This window comes from Pseudopipra pipra, chromosome 1 (assembly GCF_036250125.1).
Source record: "Pseudopipra pipra isolate bDixPip1 chromosome 1, bDixPip1.hap1, whole genome shotgun sequence".
In the NCBI taxonomy this organism is placed as follows: domain Eukaryota; kingdom Metazoa; phylum Chordata; class Aves; order Passeriformes; family Pipridae; genus Pseudopipra; species Pseudopipra pipra.
The window spans coordinates 142,939,925-142,948,939 of record NC_087549.1 but is presented as its reverse complement, the minus strand read 5'-3'; the positions used below and the strand labels follow the sequence as shown (position 1 = coordinate 142,948,939).

Below are 9,015 nucleotides of genomic sequence, written 5' to 3'. Positions count from 1 at the left end.
AATTCTTTATTAATATAAGGAAATTACATAAACTTCCTTTAAATGTGGAGACAGACATCTAAAGTTCAGAACCTGAAGGTACGAAATTGTCGATGACTGAACTTGTTACTTTTAATGGCAACAAGTGCTGCCTTCTCAACGGCAACTCCCAAGGACCACTGTCTTAAAGGTTTCCTAGAATTACCAAGAATGCACAAAGAGAAACAAGAATGATTTGACAATGGCATTATTTATGCTTCTAGTTTTGTTGTTTGAGCACAGAAATATCTCAGTTCCAATGAACAAACCAGAGAATTGAGTAATGAATCTAATGATTAATGTTATGTTTGCTTTGGGACAGTCTTTGGACTGTCAGAGAATATGAGAAATATGTGCACAAAGCAGTGGTGTGACTGGGAATATTTCACAAGAAAAGGTTAAGCACACTGTAGGTTTTGTTTTGGTTTGGTTTTTTTATCTAAAAAATGATCATATGCCATCCAGGTCACATAAATTGTGATTTCATGTTTCATTTTCTTAGTTGTTTGAAGACTCAATACAAGTCAGGAAAGAGTTATTGAGGCTAGTTATTATACTTGAACTGTTGTGAAGTATCAGATAGAAATGTTGATAAAATAATGGAAGTGGGACTCAGTTCTCTCAGAAAACATCTAGACATGTGAGTCTGTTTATTTATCAAGCAAGAATAAAACATTCCTTTCTGGGATGGAGATTAAAAATAGTTGCTAATCGAATCATATGTTAAAGTGTCTCCAAATGGGGATCCATACTTGGGCTTGTTGATCAAGCAGAACAGAGAGAACAGAATTTCCTATTCTGGTTCTGCTTGCAGCTTGGTGCCAGCCAATCTCCAATGAAGTCAGTGGCTGTGTGTCATTTGACTTGAAGGAGACTTGGATCAGGACTCTAGGCATCCAAATTAATGTGGCCTATCAACAGTCAATTTTGCCCTTGTGCTGTTGGAAACTGGATTATGCCGTTTCACTTTAATATCTCTGAAGTAGTTCAACAGACTCAAATGAAACAGAAATACATAAATGCAAAGACAGAAGTAGGTGGAAACCTACTCATGATTTCTGCTTTCTTTGTGTTACTGATGGTTTCTATCAGGAATTTGGTGACCCAAGTCCAGCTAAATCCGTATTTAGCTTTTCATGACTGTGAAAATGACAGTCCTTAACATAACTTATTTAGAATAAAATATCATAATATACTTCCTTCATCTAGGTGGCCTTATTCTCAAATTACCATTATTATATTCTCAATGTCTACAAGAAGCAGGAGAATAAATGAAAAAAAATTCTTTAAGTTTTCACTTTTTTTTAACCCCTAAACTGAGATAAGGAAACAGCAGAAATCTGATTAAGTTTATCTCATTTAAAAAAACAAACAAACCCTCAACTGATTTCCAGTCAAAAATTAACTACTATGTAGCTAAAAGGGCAGGAGTGTTAACATGGCCAGTTATAAAAGAAATTACCTTCTTGATTCAGCATTTCTGATTCTGCACATCTTGACATTGAATTAGCAAGAAGACACATCTCCCAGAAAACCAGAGTCTGAAGACCAGATTAGTTACTGAGGCAGCTGATTCTTCATGTCCTGGAAGAGATCTGTGCTCCCTGGGGAGTACCTTCCTTCAGTCGGGTTTTAGTATGGGTAAATTTACTATGTTCTAGCTTCAAGGGCATCCTAAAGCATTTCAGGTGCTAGCTAGGAACACAAAGTGTTCTTCAAGATAAAACAAAGCAAACTCCTGTGTGCATTCCCAGCTGACATGGTGGGCACCTGTCCTTTCTCCCAGAATTACTGAAGCAAGACATTATGAACATGTCCTACTCATTTTCCTTTCCCATGGATTCTTCTGCTTCCATTTTCACAGACAGCCCAGAAATACAGGATCAGACCTTTTTACTGGTAGTTCTCTGATAGTCATTACACTTAGTTTTAGACCAGGATCTGTCTGTGGTGCAGCACAAAACTAAGCCTCAGACCCTGGGATCAGGCCCAGCCTGGACAGGGTGAATCAGTGGACCAAGGCCAATTGTATGAGGTTCAATAATGTAAAGTGCCAGGTCCTGCATTTGGGTCACAACAACCCCCAGCAGTGCTCCTGGCTGGGGGAAGAGTGGCTGGAAAAGTGCCCAACATTAAAAGGACATGGGGATGCTGGTTGGCAGCTGCTGAACACGAGCCATCAGAGTGCCCAGGTGGATAAGAAGGCCACTGGCATCCTGGCCTGTATGAGAAATAGTTTGGTCAGCAGGACCAGGGCAGTGATTGCTCTGTACTGGGCACTGATGAGGCCACACCTCAAATCCTGTGTCCAGTTCTGGGCCCCTCACTTCAAGAAAGATGCTGGGGTGCTGGAGTGGGTCCAGAGAAGGGCAACAAAGTTGGTGAAGGGTCTGGAACATAAATCCTCTGAGGATCAGTGTTGTTTAGCCTGGAGAAAAGAAGGCTGAGGAGACGTTATCGTTCTCTACAACTAACTGAAAGGAGGTTGCAGCGCAGTAAGGCAGGCAACTAGTGACAGGACAAGTGAAAATGGCCTCAAGTTGTCCCAGGGGAGGTTCAGGTTGGATATTAGGGAAAAAATTGTTTGAAAGGGTGGTTAAGCATTGGAACAGGCTTCCCAGGGAAGTGATGGAGTCAACATCTCTGGAAGTGTTCAAAAAACAAGTAGACATGACACTTCTTGATATGCTTCAGTTCACATGGTGGTATTTAGTCAAAGGTTGGACTTGATGATCTTGGAGGTCTTTTCCAAATTTAATGATTCTATGATTCTATATGCTATGAGATGTATTGGAATTTGACTAAGTGTGTAAATATAAAACATATTTCCACCTAGTCTTAAGCCACATAAAGTCATATATATATATATATACACACATATATGCTCTGATTATTTTTATTAGTATAGAAGTTAAACAAACAATTATTCCAAAATATCGCAGATCATTTTTAGCTTTAGCATGTTACAAATTTTATTTTTAACAGTCTGTGGATGACTATTGATCACGTAGACATTGACCTTTAAAGGCTGAGTTTATATGAGGTAAATTCTAAGGTTTATTTTGTGCAATAAATCTGGGAAACTTGGAAAAAAAGGGAGAAAAATCCTTATCATGAACATTTTCTTTTTCCATTTTCCTCTTCTTCATCCACTGGACTGGATAGGAGATTACCCCCTTAACAGAAAGAAAAAGCATATGTCAACTTGCCTCACCTACAGAACCTTCAGGCAAAATGCATCACTTTTTGGGACTGTCAAGGGCTGAATAAATCAGAGATAAGTGGGTTAAAATGTCAGCACCCACTGGGACCAAAATAAACCTACCATATTTATTCATCCAAGTGAAATCCTTTCTGCAGTATCATCAGTACTTCATTCATTCATTTAGGAAGGCAATATAAAACTCTCAATTATTAATTTTAATTTTTTTTTATAAAAAACAGAACAAAAAACCACAACAAATTGTTGAGGGGTTTTTCCCCTCCCATTGTAATAAGCCTGTGGAAGTTATCTCATGCAAAAGGCCAGATAAGCGTGATGTGAAAGATGGTGCTAAAAGGCTTTCAAACTTTGTTTATTAATAGATATAACCCTTTCACCTCTGCTACATCTGTCACCACTAGGTTAAATATCATTTATCTTGCTGGTCACCTGACTTCTTGTTATGAGTACAGGGAAATGCCACAAAAAAACACTGAAAAGTCACAAATCCATTATAAAAAAATTGCAAGAGAAGAATTGCCTGAGCCCTTCTAATAAAACATAGCCTAACATGGAGTAACTAAAGACACTGAGGGTAGCCTCTGGCTTTAAAAGCATTCATTAAGCCATTGATCATTGAAGACAACACAGTGACCTCACACAAACACAATGTAAACTCCCAAACTCATTGATGGCATTCCTACAGCTCTGTCTGAATTTATATTGCCTCTCTGTAAACTGTTTGACATAAGCAGTGAAAGATGGAAACAGAAAAGGGCCTCTTCAATATGATGAGCATACCACCAAACGCAGCTGGATGCAAGTGAATTAACTTGTAGCTTACTTTGATGTTCAAAGAAGTCTCAGGCCAAGACATGTATTAACAGAATTTTCATAAGATTCTTGAAAGTATATTTTTCCTTCTGGATACTTGAAAAATATACTAGAGCATATAAATTCTCTGAATCTATTTTGAGGAGGTGAAGGAAAGAAATAGAAAAAATATACTGCATTTCTCAGACAGAATGCTGTGGCTATGTAAGTCAAATCAGGCACTCACAAAGGCACGTGGGTGTATGTCTGTAGGTGTATATATATGTTCCTCCTTTTTCTCCCTTTCCTTCCTTCCTTCCTTTTCCTATGAGCTCCAAGAATGTACAAGTGCAGGACCCTCAGTATTTTTGCGCTTACTTTCACTGAGAGTGTAGCAAACACTGAATAAATGTGTGTGCTTCATACTCCAAAATTATGTTAATTAATTGTAAGGCAAATGCTAAAATGTGAACACAGAGAACCAGAGTAGAAAGCTGAAGAAAGCAGCAGAATGATAACAGTGAGCATGGTGTTTAAACAATTTATTAAAAAAAAAAAATCAGTATAATTGATATTTAAAATAATGAAATCTCTTTCTTGGATTATTGTAGATGGAAAGCTCAAGGACTGTTTTTTTAAAAAGGATGCTGCAAATTTTGTACATAATTTAGACATTTTAGACATTGTGCTCCTGGTATGAGTAAGTGGACAGGAAGCAGATACTGCTACAAAGTTCTCCCTTCTGTCTCTAAGCCATCCATACTAGCAACAGGTAAGTTCTTTTCCTGTTTCCAAAAGAAGGAATAAATCAACATGCAATAACTACAAGAAAGATGGAGAGGGACTTTTTGGAAGAGCATGTAGTGACAGGACAAGAGGGAATGGTTTCAAAATGAAAGTAGGTTTAGATTAGTAAAAAATGTTATAGTTACATAAGAAAAAAAATCTTTACTGCTAGTGAGGCACTGGAATAGGTTGACCAGAGAAGTTGGGACTGCCCCATCCCTGGAAGTGTTTCAGGCCAGGTTGGATGGGGCTTGGAGCAACCTGGTCTAGTGAAGGGTGTGTCTGTCCGTAGCACGGGGGTTGGAACTAGATAATCTGTGAGGTCGCTTCCAACCCAGGCCATTCTATGATTCTCTGATTCTATGATACAGTTCTATGAATGAAGTTGTATATGAGCATGGTTTTCATCCTGCTCCTGGAACAATGTTGTACCTTTCCTGGGAGCTGATTGCAAAGCTACATTACAGCTTACCTAATAGACTGTGAGATGCTACTAAATGATTATTTCGGACATAGAATTCTATCATTGTGCAGACTAGAAGGACAGTTATACATCTCATGACTTTGCACAATTCCAACTGAAGCGTTAAAACAAAACCAAACAACAAAAGGCATCATTGCCTTCCTGTGCAGTAAAAATGGAAAGAATCCAGAAGCATCTCACAGCTTACAGGTTTCCCACAAAGTTACTGTTTTTAAACCATGAGAAAATACCTCAGTTGATATTTTCATGTACTGCAGAAGACCACAGGTATAAGAAACTGCAAGAAACATGTCTGGGAAGCACAGTTGTATCTATGAGAACAACTTTTACAAGAGCAGGTACATTTATAGCGTTGACTTGAAATTTGTGGGTGTGTAATACACTGACTCTAAATCCCTCTTGAAGTCTCATATGTCATTGTCTTCTTCACTAGTCATCTGAGAGCCTGAAGTTGATAGGGGTGGCTATTAATGGACCTTGAGTAACCCATGTCCTATGAAGCATGTTGCTTTGCTTGCTCCATCCAGTCACGGGTCTCGCTCTGAAGTGGAGTGTCCTTTGTGATCCTCTGTGTCTAGGTGGTGTAGTACCTCTTTTTGGAGCATTTTCCAGGCTTATATAAACAAGTAAATATTTTTTTTCCAGCAGAAGTTTAGTTTGATTCAAGTAGAGCAGCTAATCATTTTGATCTATTAGCTTAGGCTTAGGAACATGCAAGTTGCAATGAGAATCTGGACAGCTAAAACCCCTCTGGTTTGATTTTTGGTCCATTGCCTCCTGCTGGCGTAACACCTACCCTCTGCTTCCAGAACCTCTTCTCCTCCAGGACAGAGGATTTCATCCTCTTTCAAATATCTGCCCTTTGTAAATTTATCACGTTTTCACAGTTTGCATCTCCCATTCTCCACTCCTCCTAGGAACTCTAGTCATTACCCATTCTTAGCTATGAAGTGTAAATGACTAAAACTTCTCCTTAGGCTAGCTCAGCTCCTTTAGCTCTTTACTTCTTTTGATTTCTGTAAACTTATGAGTGTGTTTTTTCCCTCTTGAAGAAAAAAGAAAATAGACTGAAACAAAAGAAGTGAACGTTTAGTATAATCACATTTTCTTCCATTCACTGCAGCCTACCATGTGAGTAGGTCCTGTCTGCAATTGTCATATAAACAGCTCTAGGAAATCTAATAGAAATTATTTCAAAATTGTTTTGGGATAGAATATTTTCTCTGAAAGAGTTGTCAAGAGTCAGGTTTCATGCATAAAAGGAATCTGAGCCATGGAACTGACAGTGATTAATTGCATCACCAAAACTGGTGGGCATTCTCAGAGACCTGAAAGAGCACTCATACAGTGAGTCTTCCCGGGAGGTACTTACCTCTCAACTTTGATGTATCATCTCAAGGCACTAACTACTGGCTCTGTAGTGAACCATAGCTTGTGTGCATTCCTCAAGCTCTGCTGGAGTAACACTTCTTCCTTTGGCTGCTTTGTCTCTCAGTCCAGCTCCTGGTGCTGTGCCCACTCCTACAGAAATCACTAAAATCTTATATTGGTCCTCTGCCCTCAGTTCTCACCTTGGCTTGACTGCTTGGCTTGACACACAGAATCACAGAAAGGCTGAGTTTGGAAAGGACCTCTGGATGCCATCTGGTCCAACCTCACTTCTCAAGCAGGGACATCTAGAATCAGTTGTCCAGGACCATGGTTAAACAGTTTTTTAATATCTCCAAGAATGGAGACTCCACAAACTCTGTAGGCAACCTGTGCCAGTGCTTGGTCACCTTCATAGTGAAAAAGGGTTTCCTAGTGTTCAGAGAGAACCTTTCATGTGTCTGTTTGTGCCTATTCCCTCTTGTCCTGCCACTGGGCACCAAGAGCACAGCCTGGCTCTATTCTATCTGCATGCTCCCTTCAGCTATTTATATGTATGAATAAGATTACCCATCCTAGAATAAGATTACCCTCTGTTCTGCAGGCTAAATGTCTCTTCCAGTCTTTCTTCACAGCAGAAGTGTTTCTGCAGTGCTGTAACCATCTTGTGGCCCTTTCTCTGCTTTCTGCCCAGTATTCCCATGCCTCTCGAGTACTGGGGAGCCCAGAACTGGACACAGACACTGCTACAGGAGTATGGACATTACTTTGTCTAATGAAGCCAAGTCCACCCTTGGCTCTCATTCCTGACAGGGCACTTTGCTGGATCATGTGCAATGTGGTGCCCAACAGGACTCTCACATCCTTTCCTGACAATGCGGGTTTTCAATGTCTATGGAGGTGCATTATTTTGCCCATCTTTCCCTGTTAAGCCTCATGAGGTTCCTGGTGACCCATTTCTCCATCCACTCTGAGATTCCTGTGGATGGCAGCACTGCACCTCTGGGAAAGGCGTCAAAAATGCAGATGCGTTGGCCGGGAATCGAACCCGGGTCAACTGCTTGGAAGGCAGCTATGCTCACCACTATACCACCAACGCTGCTCTGGCTGCATGTCTCTGCTTGATTTCCTGCTTCATTTCCAAGTTTCCTCCATTCCAGGTTTAACCACAGGGCTCACTAACCACCCACCACAAGCACAACAAAGGACTACTGAGGGAAGTATTTGAGTTCTCTCCACAGCTGCCAAGACTACAAAAAAATTAGAAACTTTGTTTGTTTGTTTGTTTGTTTTAAACACTGACAAAAACTAAGGTCTTGTTCAGTGAAATATTTCCAACATCCTGATGAGTTTAAAAGATATTCCAAAAGGAAGGACTAAAACCTTCAGAAATGGTACTGTAGATAATAGTGCAATTGGAAAAAAGGCCAGCTAACAGCTCCCATATGATGAAACAGGTATCCTAATTTCAACATTTTTAGTAAAAGAAGTAGTCTTGTCAGCATTAACGTTGAACTGTTATAAGATCTTTATTTCGTATCTGAAAAATTAGGTGGAAAAAATTATAACAAACAACATATGTTGTCCTTTCCATCAACTGCTGTTCTTATCTTCTCAGTATCATCCAAAGAAATGTAAGATCACATGGAAAATGTAGTTAAAAATAAACTAAGTAAATTTGCAAAAGGTTGATATTTGAAAGAGGATTATCTGAAACACAAGTCTGAAATTTTGAAACCCAAATTTAAGTACATTTTTATTACAGAATATGTGGTGAAAAGTTTCCTACTACAGTGGATAGAGTCAACAAACTACTTCAGAGAAACAAAAACTCAAAAACTTACATGCTGTGGGGATAGCCTATGAATGATCCAGGGCATTCTGTGATTTCACTTCTGACAATGTCCTGCTTATAAACAGATCTGGTTCTTAACCTGCAGGAGTCTATTGCTTTTCTCATCCAGTTTATGGCTAAAAGCATTCTGTGCCAGCTCTTAGTTCCTTAGTAAAGATACCTTCAGGTCTCTTTCAGTCTCAAATGCTGAGTCTTAACTGCAATGGTTGTCAGAAAAGCTGTAAGACCTAATACCAGTTAGACATCCATCGGTCTCCCAATTTTTGACCCTTTCTGTCACTTGGCATCTGAGGAGTGAATAGGTCCATAACAGGTTCTCTTGAATACTCTGACATTTTACTCAGAATTGTCTAGTTAAATTTTTAGCAACTATAAATGAGAGTCTGTGGTGCACAACTGCACTGCAGTAGTAAGGATATCGAGTCTTCTCTCATTTTCTCTTCACATTTTACTTTAAAAATAAGCAAAACCATCCAAAATCCTATTTAG

The 9,015-nt window shown here is 39.3% G+C and overlaps 1 non-coding gene across 1 annotated transcript; it reads right to left on the bottom strand.

The window, feature by feature from the left end:
- Positions 1–7,698: 7,698 nt before the first annotated feature.
- Positions 7,699–7,770, bottom strand: TRNAG-UCC (transfer RNA glycine (anticodon UCC)). Its single transcript has one exon. It is a non-coding gene; the product is annotated as a tRNA-Gly (tRNA).
- Positions 7,771–9,015: the final 1,245 nt, after the last annotated feature.